Here is a 21740-nt window from a genome sequence, read left to right on the forward strand (position 1 = left end):
GATGATTATCAATCATAGGGAGATTAATAGCAAAATGTGAATAAAGAGCCTGATGTGGGCCTAGGTGGTTGTCAGAGATAAAACCTTGCATTGTACTGGTCAAGAAAAACTCTTAGCTAGTAATAAAGCTTATTTGACACCTTGCTTGCATCCTCTATCACAACTGAGTATCTTGCAAAATTGAAAGGCTCGTGTAACTAAAAGGGCAGAGAATTGTTTGTATGAACCTTTCAATCAGAAGTAGGTTCCTGATTCTCTTGCCCAGGATGGAACCTCACTGAGTTCTTTCTTACCTGTCCTGAGATGTAGAGGTAGGATCTCGTGGTCTCCAAACTCTTTCTGTCTTCTTCCTTCAGTAGCTGACAGGTAAGATGGTAGTTTGAGTAGCCTTGAGCTGCCAAATGGTATTCTGCAAGAGTCAGACACATTTCTACCTGCAGATCATTTTGTTCCCAGGTACTTTATGCTTCTTTGAAGCCACATGTTGTCTTTAATGAGCTCACTAATAATTTCTTGTACTGTTTTCAATTAGGTCCCATGAGCAATCATTGATTTTTAAGCTATTCAGCCATATTTTCCACACAAAGAAAGCTGCATTTTTAAATGTTTTGCCGGAAAGCTTTTATTCTCTTTACATAATAAATATCTACTGTTAATATTGCTCTGAAGAAGCTCTAAAGTTTCCTGAAGAAGTTATTGAGTTTAGTAATAAAAATGTCCACGATCATGAGATATATATAACCCAGCTAGAAATTGCAGAGAATGAGCTCAGTGACCTGAAATAATTGTCCAGTGGCTATGCTTTCATATAACTAAATATCCTGAGCCCATAACAGTTCCCTCTGATCACCGACAGGACATCAGAATATTGTGGTTGCTTCAGGAAGCCACTTCAAAGATGCTGTAGTGGTGCTAATGTTATGACATAAGGGATTACAGTGAATCTATTTCTTCCTCACTCTGCCCTAGACCCACCTAACTGCTCACCACATAGGTAGACATGCAGGTGGGATTCTTCTCTCCTAATTTTAGCCATACAAAAGTTAGGACATCTAGTGTAAACTCCCTCTATAACTGAGAGAGAGTTAATCACCTTCAGATGAAATTCCTTTCATCTACTTTAAGTGCTAGCAGAGGGAGACCCACTACTTGGCCTAGCATCTACATTGCCAAATGGAGATGAAAGTAATCCTCCCCCGTAAATTTAAGAATATTTGGACTCCCACAACCTTTTGAGTGATAGCTGTTGTCAGGGACATGTAAAAGACCCAAGTTTTCCAAATGCAGAATAAACAACTGTATTGCATCCAAGAGCAAAGAAATAAGAGATATTTTCATATCTTGCTACTATGCTGAGCCCAATCACTGTCTGGCACTTGGTGCTCTAAGAGCAGCATGATAAAGTAACGGAGGTAGAATAGTTTAATATGAGTCAGAAGTTATAAAACAGAAAGTCCTCTGCTGGGAAATGTTTAGAGTGATCCTAGTGTTTATTGCAGTGATGTCACCAGCAAAATTTATATCTCAAACAAAGAACTGTAAAGCAGAAGAAAGACTAAAAAGCTGCAGATAGCAAAGTGGCTGTAAAGAGAAAGAACTAGGCAGAACCAAGCAGAAGTGACACCAGAAGATCACACTTTGAAATGAAAGGAATTTTCCAGGTCAAAACTGTTGACATACTGACATAGTGATACAGGGAAGTCTGCACTGCTACTTCGTGTGTCATAGGCTTTGTGAACACAGACCTTCGTTCCCTAGACATGTCTGAATGATACTTCCTATACTTCCTATATTTCCATCCTGTTAAAAAAAAAAAAAAAGACTTGATTATCAATTGGTGGTAAAAAAGTAAAAAGGGTCAAAAGGAAAGTATCCAATATCTAAAAATAATATAAATACTTTTATTCATATTTTCTTCTAATATCTTGCAAGTAATGAAATAAAAGTTGGGAGCTAATTACAGGAGAAAGATAAGCAACTATCGCATTTCAAACACATTAAAGAGGAAATAACACATTTTATTGTCTCAAAATTATGTCCATTTATAGCCTACTTTTAAAATCTTTGTGGTAAGAATACATTATTGGATATTATAATTAGGTTCTTAATTTGTACATGTAAATGCTACATTCAAATTTAAGAGCAAAACTACTCTGAAAAAAATCAGGTTTGTTACTTCAAGCCAACAATGAATTGAGTCATTAACACCATCAAGAAAATTATAAATGCCAGCATAAAAGGCAATACGACACTTGCATCGGTTCCTTCGACTGAAATCAATTACCATCTTGTTTTCTTTTTTCCACTTTATCAGAAGATACAGTGCAGAAGTTTGTGATCCCTAATATCTGTTGTATAAATTCATGTGAAAAGGCCAGTAGCATATTTCTGGGTGTCTGAATTTTCTGCATACAAATTACAAAATGTTTGCGAGGGTGCAAGGTTACAACCATCTATCTTAGAAGAAAACATGAATTCATATATAACGGTGCAGGACTTATTTTAGTTTCCTTATGCCTTTCCTTGGGAATAATATCAAAGTTGTTTGTAAACGTTGCTCTGCCTCTGGAGTGGTATGTTAACGGTTGTAAAACATCGCCTGTCCCAATGGCGTTTGTTATGCCATCTAGTGGCTCATGCAAGCATTTGTCTTCAGAACAGAAGCCGATAGGGAGACGTCAAAACTTCACTAAGACTGTTTTTAATCTTTAACACAAGTTCTATTCGGGAGGAAATATTTTAAGAACTTTCACCACCAGTAAGCATAGGTAATAAAGCAAAATCATGCTAACAAAGTAGCGTATAGAAGGAATTCTACTCAGTATTACTTTTTTGTGAGTGTTCCAGAGAACAAAACCATTGAGAGAGCAGTTGAGTACTGCGATCCTGGACTAAGCAAGGCTAAAAAGAGAAATTGAGTGTGGAAGATATTATTGAATACTGGCTACGTGACAAGGGGCATGATACCAGTGTCTTGAGAAAAGTAACTAGTGTCTTGGGAAAGGTACATGACTTGCTACTAGTGTCTTGGGAAAAGGTGCATAGCCTTCTACTGTATCCATTTAATAGATAACAATGCCTTCTACTGTAGCCACCTATAAGGAGCTTGGCTTTTGCAATATGTATGAGCTAATTAACTCTGTTATATAAGTAATAAGATAATTCTGAATAAACTGAGACTTGTTGATCATCATCGGATGTGCTTGTCTCCCGTTGTTCTCCGACAATTGAGAAGTGATAATCTACAGAAAATATTTTTGCATAAAATGTTGATCATCATTTTGTTTTGTTGATCATCATCGGATGTGCTTGTCTCCCGTTGTTCTCCGACAATTGAGAAGTGATAATCTACAGAAAATATTTTTGCATAAGTTGTTACCACAGTAGATATCACAATAATACTGCAGTTAGTTATTCCTAAGTTTGCTTTGTCAGGTAATAAAAATGACCTCCAATCTGCCTATGTTCAATAAAAATAAATAAAAAAAAACCCCTCACATTAATCTCTGTCTTTATAGCAGAAGAGATGACAGGCTTATGCAACAGGAAGGAAGGAAGCAGAAACACTGTGTGACTAAAAGTCTCTTATTGTGACCTGTTTTTTCCTCTCAGTCTCTCTGTCTGGTATTGAGTAACAGAAATCAGCTTAAAAGTCGTTAGAATATCTCTAAATGAAAAACAAACCAACAACAGGGATAGTGTTCTGGGAAACATTTCCTATCAGTTGCTCAGTTTGTTTTTAAATTCTGCGATGCTAAATATTTAATAATATTACAAACATTAGAATTAATTTAAATTAAATCCATCTTTAAAGATTTTATCAATATGAAACTTAATTGCAGCTTCTGCTAGCAAATCTTAGGCAAGAAGGGAAATATTTTTCCAATTGCAAATGCTGGGATACATAAATTTGCTACTTGTAAATTAATAATGCTCTTCTGCACTTTTCCAACCTTTGAAAAGGTTTGATTCAAAAGTCTGGCCTGAGATATTCCTTTGAACACAAACTGGCTAGAATTTCAAATCTGACTACAGTCTTAGTCCTCAGTGGTAGAGAATTGCAGATCTAGGATTTGCTTTAGTATCTGAACAGTGAGAGTCTTTTGCAAGTCTGACCAGTCTTTCTTTACCCCATTTGTGGTGGTAGAAGGCAATAGTGTGTATTTGCTTTGTTCCTCAGCTTGTGGAATTGTTCCTGTAAATATACGGTGGAATGAATATTAAAGTGGCATCTAAGCAGGTAATAAATTGGCAAGTTGATTTTAGTGGCAGGTACTTTAGGGAGTTATTTCTGCTGGTGGGAGGGGTGCTTTTAATTTTTGCCATACAAAGAATCACTAAGGCTTAAATGGGAACAAATAAACATTTAACTGTCTTTGATGTTCTGACTGTAATTCAGACAGTGGTGAGTATTAAATGAAAAAGGGAAGACAGTTCTCTGCTTGCCTACTCAAAACCCAGGGGAGGATGCTAGAGAGCCACTTTCAGAACAAAATCCTTGAAATAAACTGAACAACAGATCCATACACCGATGAGTTTTCTCTTAGTGAAACAGGAAAATAAATAAGGGCTTAGTCAAAGTCTTTCTTGTGTTCACCGGAGACTTTATGGATGTTTACGCTCATGCTGTAAGTGCCATCTTTCAAGTTTATTTCATGACCACTTTTCATTGCTTCATTTCTGTATAACTCCACTGAGCAGCCATTCTTTTTCCTCAACCATACTTTCTTGGGCTATTTTATATGTAAGAAGAAGAATCTAAATAACTGAGTTTCATCTGTACTTTTAACAGTTTACTCGTAGAAGAGATATTGTTGCCACAGTATTTGATAGTAACCGAGAGAAATAATTTCTATTTAATGTACAGGGAAACTGATGCTCAGAGATTAAGGGACAGAGTCAGCAAAAGATATAGGCACCTCCAATCTGCCTATGTTCAAAATTGGAATCCAGTAAACTGTTCTGCTTGCTAATCTGATGTATTTGAAATACGTCTGGACCAAACTTTTTGAGTTAAAATTTTCCCAGGAAAATTTTAGGTAATGGTTGTATACAGAGACAGTCCTTGGAGCCAGAACTGGAAATCAAATTTCTCCTGTCTGCAATCACAAGCCTAACCACTAGGCCACAGTCTTACCGTTTCTGAACTACTAATTTCTTAATTATTCTGCATATTGAAGTCACTTCAGTAGGAGGCGCTGCCTTACCTTACCCCTATTCTCATTTCCTGCTCTTCTATAATCGCATGGGTCTTCATGACTAAGGGGCACTGAGGTGTGAAACTTGTGATACTATCCTCTCAGGGAGAGTCAGGATTTGAATTTCAGTCTTAATCATTAGGCCATCATATAAAAGGAGGAGAATTAAAAAATGGTACCAGCACACTCTGGAAAAAGATACATGCCTACTTCCAGGGATGGGGGGTTGTGACTAGCTGCTCCCTGGAGGTGTGCCTAAATTCAAAAATTGTAGAGGAAGGGGATGGTTAAAGACATATTTCTGGTATTATTTATGTTTACTGTTGAGTAGTTATAGGTTATTTGCCTTTGCTTGGCCCTATGCTTCCTACCTCCCCAATCCCTCAGGAAGTCTCTTTACCTGGAAGTCCAGATCTTGCCATGAACCGAGCAGAAACTGAGCTGCCTCATAGAGGAATAAGCTACTGTAGGCCAGCTGCTCTGTTTTAACTGCCCTCTTGCAGGTTCCAGGCAGCAAGGGACAGTTTCTCAGGAGCAGTTAGTGTTTGATTAAGTTACTAGGAGAGAATAGCTGGTTGGATCCCAACCTCTTAGCCCCCACAAGCTCAGGTGCCCAAACAGTTACTCAGATATCTTACAGCTAAAGCAGGCCTGGGCTGTAATAATAACTGTTTGGATGCGCTTAGATTAAAGCTAAGTAAAAGGTTTTTTAATACTATGTGTATGTTAACCTTTGCAGGAGTGGAGCTTTAACATATCTCTATCAGCCACTTCCCCTCTTTCAGGATAGCAGTCATGGGAGGTGTGAAAGGGTAGTTTTAACAGAAATTTAACCATTGCCCATATACGCCTCCTCCACATGCACAGAAAGGAAAAAGCATTCCCACAAAAGGACATCTTCGCTTTCATTTTTAAAATGTATTACTGCCGTACAAGTGCAGACCTTAGCATAATAAAGTAAGCTGCCTTGTAAGGCAGCTATTCTACCAGGTAAGGGAGAATATTAGGCTTGCAAATCCAGGAATACAAGTGATTTTGGCAAATGGCAGAACATCGTAGTGATGTGAAATGACATATTCATATATGTCACTGTTAATCGAGTGACTTGCCTGTGCTTAGTGCTTAGGGAAAGTTCTAAACTGAGAAATATATCATTGAACTGATTAAGCTTGTTGTTATAAAGAGGACTAAAATCACCTCTTGTCAGTGTTCCCCCTTACTTTAGACTGCTTCTGCATTTGCTTCTGTATTTGGTCTGCATGACTTAGTTAGCAAAACTAAGTGCATAGTTCACAGATGTATGTCCCATGTACTAAATGGAATTAATCATATAGCTACACTCATATTTTCACCTTTTTATTACATTGATGTGGGGTATCCCCCTTTGTGCCCGGACCTCCCACACAAAAGGCACAAGCACAAACTTACTTCCCTGAAACGCTCTAACCAGTCATGCAAATCCACCACCGCTGCAACAGCGCTGTCACATTTTAGAATTACTTCCCTACTGCGCATCTGCACAACCCTTCTCCCTTCCCCTCCCCCCTTTTTTCTTTGTTACCTGCAGTATTGCAAACCCCAAGAGCATATGAGCAAAGCTGAGAAATCCCCCAAACTCAGTTATCCGTGCAGCTATTCAGCATAGCTCTCACAGCACTTACATGTGCATTGCTTCCCCCATTGGGTTTTTTGACCTTTTCTGTGGCCTATCATCATTTAGCATCCTGCGTCACACTACCTCACAAGCCAAAATAATTTATTCTAAGATTAATTGCTGTGGTTCAAGGGCTCAACTTGAAGTGCAGTACAGCAGCCGCTGTACAAGCAAAGTTGAGAACAAAACCCTAAATGGAAAATAGAAGGCACCTCTCCCTTTTTTCCCTCATTTCTCTTTTTCTTTTCTCCCTCTGCCTCTCCTCTCCTCTCCTCTCTGCCTCTCCTACTCCTCCCCTCTCCCCATACAAACTCAAAAGGTCAACCTGAAGAATTCTCAGTACATTTTGCAATAAAGAGATATCACAGTCTTTTTTTTTTCTTGTAACTGCTCTCTAGACTAGAATTCCTCACTCCTGCAGTTTTATCTCGTGAGAAACTACCATAGCAAGATATGTTTCATTTTGCTCCATCTCTGCCTCTCTAATTAATTACTGCTAATGGGAGCAGAATTTTGACCTGAGAGTGAAAGTTTGTATGAGTGTTTGTGGTAGCGAATGCAAACATGGAACATTATATTGGTTTAGAGGCAGAATAGTCAGGGAGACAAGTTCAGGATTGGGAAGCAAGAACACTTCATCTCCGCTGCTAACAATCTGTTTGGCCAGAGGAAAGTAACTCAAGAGTCATATTTTGTGCGTTCATCCACAGTTAATGTGTATCAATTTTTGGATGCCCATCTTTAAAAAAGATGGGGGGGGAGGGGGAGGAGTGTTGCCAAAGGGCCACACAGCCCATGTTCCCACAGAGACCTTAGAGACCTGCTGGCCCTGGGCAGCTGTGGAGAGTGAGCCCAAGCTGGGCACCCAGAAATACATGGCTACCTTTGAGAAAAGCCTTTAAAGCATTAGTGTATGAAAGCGCTGAACACCACGAATGCTTATTAAAAAAGGTATGCTTGGGTCCCAGACCAGTCTTTCAGTATAGTGAGGGGTAGCCAAGCATGCCTTGGCCTCCACAAGGGTTTCCCCATCTCTTTTCACCTCCTACTGTCTCTTGGCCCCAGCTAGGTGCTCCTCTTCCTCGGTGCCTCCGACCTCCCTGCCACCCCCGCCAGCCCTGACGGGTTCTCCAAGCCCTTCCGCCCCCTCCCCCACCGCCTCCTAACGGCCGCCCAACGGCCGCCCAACGGCCGCCCCGCCCCGCCCCCACCCCAGCGGCGCGGCCCGCCGCGGGAGGAGAGCTGAGGGCGGTCGTGCCCCCGCTGCCAGGCGCCGTGGGCCCCTATGGCTTAACGCAGCTGAGGGGAAGTTAAGAGTCGGTGGGACTCAGGGGGGCTGAGTTAGGTTTAAAAGATTAACAGAATGGGTGTAGAAACCTCAGCAGATTGCTAGGCATGTGGTTTATTAGAGGTTTTTCTCTTGGCGGTAGGACCGGAGTTGAGCAGGAACTTTCAGCCTGAGACTGACAGAAACCAATTTCTTCCTTCCCTTTTTTTTTTGTCTATCAGAACTCCTGACCAAAATACGTCGACGCTGCTCTCCTTCAAACATCTGCATTTCATGGCAGGACTTCCTAGTTTATCTGCAGTGACACTGCATCACATCCAGTACTGAACACAACGGCGTACCGATCTCACTTGGATTTCTCTAGCTGTTGCTATAATAATCATTGTAGGACAAAGATTGAACTGCTTGCCTTACCTCATAGGTGTCAGTGGTTACGCTGCAGAGGCATTTACTCAAACCAATTTAGTCAAACCATTCTCATCAGCAGTATGCTCAGAGGTAAAGCATTGTTTTCAGGCCTGCTGGAAACAAGCCAGGTTTTTACTGAGCTCATGTGTGCTTGGGTATGAAGGCTGTGTGAATATAATGCATGTAGTGTTCACTAATTCTCATGGTTTCGTCCCTTATGATGTAGTGACTCATTGCTTTGTGTGCACGCACATAGCAGGCAACAGTCCTAAAATTGTTCTTATGGTTTCTGGCGTGGGTTGGTACTTTACTAGCTCATGCTGGTGTCCTTTATTCTTGACATTGTTTTTGGAAACTATTGCTCTTAAAGACAAATTTCAATTTCCGTTTTGGTTATTGCATCCTACCTTCTCACTTGACTTGCCATCCTGGAGCAGTATAAAACCTAAAATCATTCTTTCATGATATTGAAAGATCTCTGGAGAAGAACTAGATCTTAACAGTTCTTTGTTTTTCCCATAGCATTGATTATTTCCATACTACAATTGGAAATTGTATTCCCATAATACAATTGTATTTTGGAAAACTGCCTACTTGCGCTTACATGCTAGGATCAATATAAAAAGATTATGGAAAATACCATTTATATTATATGACTGAAACAGAAATGGGAATGCATGTTGTGCCTCCAAGGTCTGTGTATGGAAGGACATTGCAGACATTTTTTTCTCTTCTCCATATCATCATCATCAATCAGCCTCACTCCACCGTTCTCCTTCTTTTGAACTCCAGAGCTCTTCTTGAGGCAGAGAGTCTATGTAATGAGAAGCAAATGGCAGTGGTCTAGCCAGATGTCAAGCGTGCATCACTTTTTCCTTGCCCACAACCAAACTCCCAGGAGACTGCTGGGTAGAAGAATAGTTCAACTTGAAAGTGTATTACACAATATGCCCAACTCCTCTACAGTAGGGGACAGGTTATCATTATCATCACGTTATGTAAAGGGGAGATGGCTCAGAGCCAGCAGCATCTACCAGAAATCGTGACAGTTATAACTGTGCTGCCACATGTGAGAATGTTTCTCTGGAAGGTTTTCTCTGGCTTCCCCCAGAGTTTGAAAGATTCATGTGGAGCCAAGGGTAGATCCACGGAACGTGTGACTGGGCTTTAGAGCCTATTTTTGTTTGTCCGCAGATCGCAAGTTCCTACAATATAATGTGCCAAATCGTGTTAATAATTTGGGTTCTTAAACAAAGAGTTTGAGTGTATGGAGAGAATGATTGCACGTAAAAGCTCGAATACAACTGTAAAAGAAAAAAATAAATTGGGCCTTTATCCCCCTGTGTATTTAATATTCCAAATAGAGCAACCTTCCCTGCCTTCGGAGATAGTACAGAAGTCATAACACAAGAATGACTGTTGGCATCAAAACCAAGAATAAGTCTTCAGTAAGACCCAGAATCAAAACCAAGTAAGGTGAATGAAACTAAGACTGTGAGTTTTAGATGTAGTTCTTCATTACTGATAATAAATGAAATCACTATTTTGTCAACAGAAGGACTGACTCAGACAGGGGCATGAGTCTTAATTTATTCTTAACATCGGTGGGGTACAAATTTTAAGCACTCAGCTGAGTTACCTAATGGAATGTCAGCCTTTACTATTTAATAGCCTACGTTTATTAAGCCAGTGTCCATAGTTCAGATATCATTCATGTTACAAACAGCAAATCTATAACTTTACTGGTAATTTATTCAACATTGCAAGTCATCACACAGCTTAAGAAATCCTAGATTATCATGAACTAAAATAGCAATGCAACAGCCTGCAGAACTACTGCAGACAGAATCCCAGCACAGCTGTATTCATAGACACTTCCTCTGTATTAGTTGCGAGAGAGACCAAAAAGATTTTATCCCACTTTTTAATGAAGTTACATGTCAGTGTTTGCATTGCAGAACTCGTTCTTGGAGTGAAGGCTTATTCAGAAAAACTCTCACATCTGTATCTCATCTTCCTGGTTTGAAAGGATGGAGGGATGAGCTGATCTTGTTGCGATTTGAATCTCCACTCCCAGTGAATCTAACATTAATGTGCTAACAGGACATCAGCTTACATACCTGACCAATATCTGACACAGTGGGAGTTGATCCATGGGACGTGCTAATTTGATATTCCTAATATATAATGATAAGCCCCATGAGAGTAGTCTGCATTATAAAACAAACAAAGTCAATATATTTTGTGTTCTCTGTCAGTTGCTACTTTCAGGGAGGAACTGTTGCAGTGGAGTTGAGCTCGGTTCCATTGTATAGAGTCTTTTCCACGTAAAGACAAAATTATAAACCTACCCCAACAACTTTTTCAAGGTACCCAAATTAATACTGAATACCATGAGTATGAAAATTGTATGCTGTGAATGGATTACACGAGACTGAAGCCTGGTGCTGTCGTTACTGCTTTACGATGCTGGCCTACAAGAGCCCTCACAGGAACATTTTGTGAAAAAGGAGAAGTTGGTTTAAAAGTCTTGTGCTTCCTGCCTTCCTCTGTTGGGCTGCTGTAGCAGTATCTAAGTTCTGTTGTGTACTCCAGGGTACTCCAGTGTTTGCTTGACTTTCTTTAGATTTACTATGTGGAGAGTTATGCCGAAGGACTCGGAAGAGAATATTTCCTGAGCTCATTTAGAAAGTGTAGCAAAAATAGTGGAAGTTGCATAAAGAGGTTAGAAAGGAACAGACCCTGAGGAGTCTGGCAGCTCTGTGGAGGCTGCTCCCAATGCAATGGTAACATGATACGTTAGCATGTGTATTGCACAAGCTTTTGAAAATGAAGTTACGAGAGAAAGCGAAGGGACTATATATATAATGAAACTATATTATGAGTAATGAAAGTACCACCCAGCCTGTAGGCCTCCCTTTCTTCAGGAGCTGTTTGAGCCTTAATTTCTTTGTATCAGGATGGTGCAGTTGGACTTGTTTCATTTTCTTGCCTACTCAGAAAAGTCTTCCCCTGTTCCTGGCTCAGAATGACTCACATGTGAACAGTGTTGCTATCATCACCATGTTGACTTACTGAAGCAAGATGTTAGCCAGCCAGAAGCAGCCAAATGCCTCTTAGTGATGTAGGCAAAATCCAGTTTTGCTTGCCCAAGGATGTCAAGTCAGGGTAGAGGGAGAAAAAAGAATTGTGAGATGGAATATGGTGAAGCTTAGGATAGATTTGAGATGCCTTTGGGGCAACGGGAGCATGGTGAAAGCAGCTGCTGCTGTTGCCCTGGTGATCGCTGCCTCTCTGACTACATCCATCCATCGCCTTATTAGTAGCCAGCCTGGCTTTCCAGGGCTTTGACAAATAAAAAATGTGGCCATTTGGATAGCCTTCCTATGTCTTCTGGTCCTTATGCATACCTCCTTCTCCTTTAAAATGCAGAAATTGAGTGAAGCTGTACAGTTCTCATTTTGCCCTTCTATATAACCTAAGGATGCTCCAGAGGGCCAGCATGGTCCCAAAAATGGGACTGTGTCAGCTCCTGTAATGGACAGCCAATTGACCAGAGATGTACTGTCATTACAGGGTTAATTCTTAAGAAGATAGCAAAAGCCAAGATTTTACCTCAGAAATGTGAACCACTGCATTATGCTGTATGCACCAAATTTGCCTTCTCCTTGTTCTCCTGTTATTTTAGAGGAGTTTTGCATGAAGAGGAAAGTATCTCCTGGTAAAGGAACATGTGTGGAGTTTACCAATAAGTGTAAAGTTTAATCTTCTTGAAACGTAACTGGCTGCAGCTCAGAACAGCAATGTTCAGAGAAGAGAGGGGAAAAACTAAAAATCTTACCTATTAAGAAGCTAATTTGTAGGCTGGAGGAATTCTAGAAGTGTGTAGTGAGATAAAACATGGGAAGAACCTTAAAATAAAATTCCAGTAATTTATACTTATACAAAATTAAAAATTTCCTAGTAAAAAATCACCATATACAATTTTTAAGGGTCAGTCTATCTTTTTGCCACTTTGCTAACTTTTAAAAATTAAACTAATATGATTTTCTCTCTTCTCAGTCTTTCTTCAGTTACCCTTATTTGTGACTGTTGCTGGGACAAAGTGATAGGGATATTTTGCATAAAGTTATAAAGCATCACTGATACTTTACAATTTATGCAAGTTGGACTTCTGCCAATCACTTATGTGCTCAGTATAAAAAATTGGGTCTTGACCTCAAAAATGCATCAAAAATTGAATAATGGGTATACTGATGGGCTGCCGTTTGTGTGTGTTTTTTTTATGTACATGCACTGTGCTAGGAAATCTTTTTGTTGAACTTTATGTAATTGTAACTTTATGTAATTCAACATAATGTCAAGGGTCTGATATGTGGCCCCTACTCCAATCCCTTTCAAACACAGCTGGAAAGTTGCTGTAAAAGAGAAGCTAGGGATTTCCCCATTAAGGGAAGTCCCCACTTGTTGGTGAACCAAATCTATAGCCTTGAGAACACCCTGTATTTAGAAGTATCAGAAGAATTTGCCACTTTAGCATATTAACTCCATGAAAATCATTACCTGCTATCCTATCTCTTCCATTTCTCCCTGAAATTAGGGGGCTGAGAATGTTATAGAAGCTGCCTTTGCTTGCCTTCTTGCTCCAGTGGTGTCCCAAACATAGCTTAAAAAGATCTAAAGCTCCAATGAGCTAGTGTGTAAGAGTAAAGCCATTAATTTCCAGTCATATGAATTTGCCTTCATTTTCTGTGGTGTTCTTTTTGCCTTTTTTTCCCTTTAATCACACTGTATATGTCTGTATGTGTGTGTATATATATATAATATATATATGTATACAACATGCATATAAAATAAACATGCATTCACGTAGGTAATAAAAGTAAAGGCCTGTGCTAAAGTAAAGATTCCTCATTTTTTCCAAAATAGAATTTACTGCTAAATATCTACACATAACTAATTCAGCAAAGTTGAGGCACCCATTTTCCCCTCAAGTGATATAATAAATATTTTCTCTATGAGAGAAAAGTTAAACAACAATAATCTATTCACTGCATTTAAAAGATGATGTCCAAAAATACATACACAGATATCAAACATAAAAAAATAAATTGAAACCAATGCATCTTTTCTGGTTCCTTAATCTTGGATCTTCACTGGCTGCTTAGAAGAATCCCATATGGTTTATACAGAGAAAGTTCGCCCCTGCCGCAACTGCAGTTGTATTTTTATTTGTAGGGTACCCTTGCTAAACAATTCCCTTCTCTCCCATTATTAGAAAAGTTAGTTGCATGGAAACTACTTGGGAGACTGAATAACCCAATTTCCACTGGTTCTCAAAATATTGCAAATATGCAGGAAGTTCACTTGGCTGCGTAAATTTAGGAGATACCTGGCAAGTTTGAGAGTAATTGTCTCACATTTATGTAGTTCCATTCATTATCAGGGCTCCAAAGGGTTGCCAGATATATGAAAGGACGACAAATTATACTTACAGTGCTCAATAGTAGTATCCAGCCAGCTAGAGAAGGAAGTTATGAGTGAAATTGCATGGAGTTTTTTTAACTAGAATTTGATTCTATTAGAACGTGCACTACTGGGATTCCATACTTGAAGATTTGAATTTGACCAAGGCCTGCAATTGTCAAAACTGACAGAAGATCTGTGCTATGTTTTCTCTTCTTCACAGGACAGTAGCAATGTTTTCAGCTCATTGTACCTGAAGGAAGGCTGACTCAGAGAAGAGTGCTCCTGCCCAGGCCCCAGCGTTGTTCTTACATTTTTGCTTACCTGATACTGAACATCTAGACACTGATTAGCGAACAGTTAGTTTTACTCAAAAGTACTCTGAAGCAAGAGGAACATCTTCAGCCAACATTTTCTGGTAGGCCACATCACCCACATCCTCTGCAAGTAAGAGGCAATAAGTAATGATGATGACAAAGGGGCTGCCTGCCTTCTCTGCAACTCACAGGTCAAGATGAGGTTATTGATTACAGAAACATGCTAAATGTTACCACTTGGTCTTCAACTTAAGGGAATCTCCCTGCCCCCCACCCCAGCCCCTTTTGAAGAACACGTAAAAAGTAAGGAACAAAATGTTGTGCCTGTTGTATGGCATCTGAATGACTCGACTAGCATAGCACTTCCCACTGTTTGATACAATTATTGTTACTGTACCCTTGTAAGAAAGGAATTGTGCTTATGTTTGAGCACAGAGAGAAATGAGGGAACTTGCTCCTCTTCAGAGGGAGTCTATGGCAGAAGAGAAACTGAATCGGCTTGGGTATTGTTTAAGTACCACAGATTTGGGATCATCTTAACCATTCTCTGCTTTTCTCCCACATTTCTGGAGGAAGGGAATGGGAAAGTAGCAAAATGCTGTTGTAGGTACAGGTTTTTCAGGGCTCATTCAAAAGTCGAGTATGATATTGACTTGGCAGTAGAGAAAATAGAAATGGCCCTGCTATGGACGATTTACCTTTGCCTTTATATTATGAGGAATTTCCTTGAACTGGTTAGCGCGTAGAAACTGTGTTGTATTCCTTTAAACAGTAGCTGTTGTCTCATGTGCTTTCCTGTCAGGAATGGTTTGAAAATCACTGTAGCCCTGCTACAAGTGTACATATGTAGATAAACTGATGTCGTACATCAATAGTAAATGGGTTGTTCAGACCCTACAGTGCTAATGAGGTTCCTTTAGCATATGTTTGTTCTGTGCAGAACAAAAGACACGTGGTGCAGGTTTCGGAAGACAGTGAGCTACGAGGTTACCTGGGTGTGTTTCAACAATTTTGCTTTGAAAATAATGTAACTTGTCTTCTCCACAGACTTTTGTCACACTACTAGTTTCTGGGACTTTCCCTTCCTGGAAAGTTGTTTTCTGTGGTTTGCAGCTTAGGGCAATCCTTCCCTCTGATTCCCATCTGGCACTTTCAGGAGCTAAGCCAACTTGCTGGTTTCTCTCAGTCTTCCCGCTCAGAAGAATTTTCAGAGCGGAGAAGAGGTATATACTCTTGCTGATATAATTGCAGGAGGTCCCTTTCTTAATCTAGCATGAAACTGCAGAGATTTTTGATGCTTTAGAAGTGGAAAGTCCACTTGACAGGCCTAGTGTGGCTAGTCAGAGAAGCTCAGGAGGTGGCTCTACTGATTGCATTTGTGAGATGTCAGCTTTTCTCCACTCCATGGAGGTGCTTGAATCTATGATTTTAGCTACATCTGACCCTATTTTTGCACTTTTGCTCAGTTGGCAAAAATATTGGTTGATTCTTTCCAACCACCATATAGTTATTTGTTTCCCAGAGTAAGAAAGAGAGCTGGTCAAAGAATGATTTACCTGTATAAAATTTAAAAATAAATCCCTGTCTGTTCCTAACAATTGGCAGCTACCTCCTGGAGAAAATCATGAATAACAGAATTGAGATCCCTGAGTATTTGCCCTTAGAATAGGAAAAAATGATCTGCAGCATGAGTTGAAGAGCAGGAAGCAAAGGGGGAAAAGGCAGAAGGGAAGAGTCAATTCTGTCAAGGCTTTTTGCTGTAGTGGTATTAGACATGGAGCAGCTGCTGGTTTCACCCGAAACTATGCCAGGCTGAGAAAAAGTTATTTGAAGTCATGATGTGATCATAACCAGCTCTTTGATTAAAATCATAGGCTCCAACTGAGAGTTATCTGCAGCGTTTACTCTTGCTACTAACTTCAGTAACTGGACTAACTGGCCAGCAGTTTGTAATAACTTACGTACTAAAGACCAGCGTGGTGAAAATAGCCTCAAGCTGTGTGTCAAGCTAATGAAAAGGGGCATTCTGATGGCTGACTCCTGAAAAGTCTGGCCAGAGTTATTCACTGAGGTAAAACAAAGTCTGGCCATTTGACATAGTTTCAACTTGGATCCAGGCTATTTTCTTTTGAGATTTTGGATGCATTCAAATCCACAGTGAAACAAGACTCTAGGAGAGGGAGTGCACACAGATTGCAGCTGAAAAGGCTTGGCGTAAATACCTGCACACTGAACTTGAAAAGTGATGTACTACCTAGTATGAATGATAAGGGTCTTATTGCCTTACCATGGAGTACTTACTCCTTCGATCTGGTTATTTCTTTGTATTGTTTGTTCACTGCTTATTTTTTCAAACAGAAGAGAGAGCAAGCATAATATTCTGGGAAAGTTTAAATCTGGATCCAAGTTTTTGAAAGCAACACCAGTGTAAAATCAAGTCCAGTCTCTACTGAAATCTATTTTCTGCTTTATTGTCTTTTTTTTTTTTAAATGCTATGTACTGCAATGTAGCAAAATAATACTAACTCTGAGCAGCACTTTTTCCTTCTATGATTTTTGGTTACATGATTGATTAAAGTTCATCTTTCTTTTTGGTAATGAAATTGCTATTGAAATGTCTGTGCATGCAAATAAAAGAATATTAGAGATGCACAAGCTTACTCATTTTTAATTTCTTTCATTTTCATAATCTTCACATAAAAATGGCCTCCTGATTTAGATTATGACAAAATGCATTGACAGACACCCACAGGAAGCTATTAACATAGATTTTTTCCCTATGGCTTTTTCTCACTCATTCCTTCCTAAAATAGAAGTAGAAGGTAGTAACTTACCATGAACTAGTATCTGTGGCCATAAGGATCTAGTAGAAAATTTTTATCTCAAGATACAGCATTGAGATAAGGAAGGAAGTGGGATGTCAAGTGAGAAACTTCAGGATTTGATTCAGTTACAAGTCCAGATATGAATTTCAGTATTTGTCTGATGCTTCATTTTATATCTAATACAAAAAAAAAAGGACAGAACTGGAATTGTGTATGAAAGATTTCATACTGCGTAAAGTTTGTCCACTGAATTGCAACTGCAAAATCTCCCCTTGAAAAGCAATGATACAAAGAAAAGAATATTAGTTGCACTACTTCAGTGAAAACAAAAGATGTCACTATCAGATACAAAAAGGGCTGAGCTTATTAAAGATTTTTCTGAAACTATTCAGATCATACCATTATGATACAATAATGATTATTTTTAGTTTCTTTCTTTATATGAAGGGAAATCACTGAAGACACCCTGTGAAACTGCTTTATCTGAAAAAAACCCAAATTCTGATTTATGAAGCCCCTTTGTTGATAGGAATGTTTACAGAAATGCTTCCAAGTTCCTGTAAATGCCCCCACATTTCACATTCATCATATCATGTGAGACTGTTCTTAACCCTAAAGAAGATGTGATGTGAATCATTATACTGAAATGAAAGAAGAAGAATACGGAGAATAGAAAGTTTGTGAATTGTGAAGACAGAACATAGTATAGGCTAGAACAAAAGGGAATGTTTGCAAGCAGTAGATATTGAAGGAAAAATAACACCTAAGGAAGAGATTACCTCCCCATTGCCACCCATATTTCAGTAGGGTTAAACTAAACGCAATACACTAATGAATGGTAAAATATGGGTCTCAATTTTCATGATCCCCTGATCCCATTGAGGTCAAATGCCTGTTGCCTTTTCTGGAAATAGGATTGGATCCATCCTTTGTAATCAGGTTAAATAGGAAGATAGTGTTTTCACAAAGGGAGCATCATTAACAAGAAAGCTATATCTGCAATCTCAGCCAAACTGCTTCCGAGGTCACCTGGGACTGGCCTATCATTCCCTTCTGTTCTGAACAACCTCCTCCAGAGCCATCCTGGGCCAGATCTGAAAACTGTTATCTCAGCCAACTTTTGTTCTTCCAACTTTGCTCAGAGTTTCAGCTATTCTCTCCATTTCTTAAGCATGATAGAACAGAATGTGGTCCTCAAGTTCTCCTCACACTTGATTGAGATCAAGTTCCCAGAGGCCCAGACTATTTGCCCCAAACCAGTATTTTGAAGAAATTTCCTATCAGCATGCATGATAACTCTTTTACCTTGCTTCCACTTTTGACTAGGTATTGTCTGATAGAATACCATGACTCTTGTACATAATTTTCAATGGTTTGCCTGTTGGGTTTATTTTCTTTTTTTGGTGGTGTGGGCACAAGGTTCAGAGAGGAGGTAGTTCAAGGGAAAAAATTCATTGTCCCTCCGTTAGTCCCTTGGGGAATCTATTCAAAGCTCAGTGTAAGTGGAGGCTTGCGTTCATTTCTCCGTGAGTTCTGTCTGCTCTGGGGAACTTCCCCTTTAGGGGGAAATCCAGGTTCAGCAGCAGTTGGGGGAGTCCCAGACAGCTGGACGAAAGGAGAAAGGGCTGCAAAGGGCCTAGAAATTGTTTAATAGAAACAAAGGCTTCTGTGTAGATAACCTCCTTGCCAGTAGACATATCTTGGAAGACCTGCAGTCTTGAGAGCTAAGCCTACTAGTTGTTTTGTGATGAAACAACCTGGCCACCTTGGTTCCTTTCCCTGGAAACAGCGAGTTTGGAAAGCTATGGAAAGCAAGTTGTGGAAAGCAATAGGACTTATTCCTGATAAAGCACTGGGGAAAAGCTGAGTAAATATGTCAGAATTTAGCCATAAGGAAAAAAGAATAGAGGAGGTTTCTAATGTTTGCACAGTTAAAAAAAAATCAAGAAAAGCAAAAAAAAAGCATGCACAATCACTCAGGTTCATTAGCTGGGTTGTAGAGGTTTTATCAATCAGATCTTGTCATGGGATGGAAGGGGGGTATGTAGGGAATATATCCAACGTGTGCATATATGGCCAGGGATAGTTCAGTAGGAAGCAGGTTGTGTAGCTCATATACTTATGTATATGTCTAGAAATTCAGTTCATTCTTTCAATATTTATTTTCAGGTCCAATTTTAATTGTTGGCATTATGCCATTGATCATATCACTAGGTCAGGTTAACTGTGGACATCATCCTATGCTGTGTTTAGAATGCAAATTTGTTTGCATCAGTTTAGCTGGTTTGTTTTGTAAGAACAACTCAGGAAAAGGAATAACTATTTTTGAACCTTTGTTTTGAACCTGTCCAAACCAGTGGAAGGTCTTCTATTTCTTTTAGGGGACTTTAGACTAGATTCTCATTTTCTAGTTGAATGATGTTAGAAGTGTTAGAAGTTTGATCTTACTATGAATGAAGAGCTAGAAAGAGGACAGTGCTGTTTTCATCCTATCTTATAACAACTGTAAGACATATAATGATAGAAAATGTATTAAGAGATATTTCAAGTCTCAACAATAATACGGCTCAATTTTGGGTCTTATAACAACTTCCCTGAAAGGTGAAAATCACAGGTTTCTGTTATTTTACTTATTTTGGCATCTGCTTAAATAAATCACCTATGCCACTCAGCAGTATGTGGTGTTACATTAATTATAGCGTGCCATAAAACATGTAATAAGTGCTAACTCATTTATTTAGATTAGAAAAAAATCTAAAAGTCAAATTACTTTTGCTTCTTAAGAAGTCTGTATATTGTGCAGAATTTGTATTTCTTAAGCTGTTTCAATTACTGTGACCTTTTCCTAAAGTTTTTAAATGTCTTTATATCGTAAGTGGTTACATGATATATTTATAAACGTTCTTTGGCTGCCAATTCACATTTTTATTTTCTAATGATTTTAGGATGTTCTTCAGTAGCTGTTCCTGTAGCTGTTGTAAAATGTTATGTATAGCTCAAGAATCTGTACTGGTTAAATAAATCTCTATATGTGGAAAGAGTGTTTTTTCAGTCACGCAACAGCATCATCACCTCACCTGGCCCTGATATCATATTCCTGTAGTGGCACATGTAGATATATCTCCATTTGCAATGCACTGGATGTTGAATTATAAAAAAATCTTTTTATAACATCTACTCAGATAGAAATGTTAAGGAGCTCAGCAAAGTTCTGTATTTGTACTGTATTTGTTTATTTATTGCTCATTGGTTTCCCAGGGTGTCCAGATTGCAAATATATGTTGTATGGTAGGTGTCAACTAATTAGAATGAAACTGATTCATGTTTATACTAGATTTTGTATAACATTTTGCCATTGTACTGGATTCTTTACAGTATACTTATTTTACATGGCTATGGTGGCATAAGAGAGCTCTTGATGGATCTAATCTGGTAAATGAGAATGATCATAGTAAATGTGAATGATCAGATTATATAACTTGGCACACAATCGTTTGAATTATGTAAGTATTTACCAACCTCAGCCAGGATATTTTAGAGGAAAATTTTAAAAGAAAATGTGTAATCTACCTAAGTGTCACAGTGTTTAGGAACACCGAAGAGTGCCACAGCATTAATACAAGGGTAACATAGCTATTATTTATTGTATTTCTATACAGCTTAGAATTTTTTTTCAAATACCACAAAACCCATTGCTACTAAGGTGGTACTCTCAGAGTTTGTAATCTAAGAGTAAGTTAAAAGTCAAAAAAATAACAGAGGAACACAGTCTGGTGATGAAGAGCGAACTTGAAGTAATCTCACTGCAGCATAATTTTTGTAGGACTCACAGCAAAGGAGCTTTTTAAGGGGCCATGTGAAGGAACACAGCAAACTAATATTAGTGCTATTTACCAGGCACTCTTCCTAAGTGTGAAAAATAGCATAGAAGAAAATACAAAGGTATATTTCTCAAAATTTAACAAGTGTATCATAGGTTATTCGGAGAGTCCCTCTTATACTCAACATTTCAACAACAAGCAAGACACTAGGGCTAGACTGTGACAGTCTTACGGGAAAAGACCAGTAAGGTTATGTTTGGTATGACAGAAAAGCAAGAATAAGAAGAGATATGTCTTAAGAAAGGAGATTAAATCAAAATATAAAGGTTGAAAGTTCATCTTTGCTGAAACATCTGCATGGGACTCAACTGTGTTACCAAAGCCAGAAGAAAGAAGATTCTTGCAGGTATTGAGATGATACATGACAAGAAACAAACCAAAATTATAACTGGATGAACTGAAAAATGTTATATTTAAGGATGCTATTCAGAAAGTATCTGCAAGATCTAGTTATAGCCTACCATGAGAATCAAGAGAAAAATCCAAGTTGAACATGATGGACCAAATATTCATGGGCCTAAATGATTGGCAGGATGGTGATGTTTCCATTGTAACAGAAAAAAGGGGTAGGTGGGGAATTACTGGGGGGAGAATGATTAACTGTATTAAGCTTACACTGATAATTGCACATCTACAGTGAGTTGTCAGAAGGACAAGCTGAGTTGTTTGCTTAGCCAAAGTGATTCATGCCTAGAGTGGAAAT

Source organism: Struthio camelus, chromosome 2 (assembly GCF_040807025.1).
Source record: "Struthio camelus isolate bStrCam1 chromosome 2, bStrCam1.hap1, whole genome shotgun sequence".
In the NCBI taxonomy this organism is placed as follows: domain Eukaryota; kingdom Metazoa; phylum Chordata; class Aves; order Struthioniformes; family Struthionidae; genus Struthio; species Struthio camelus.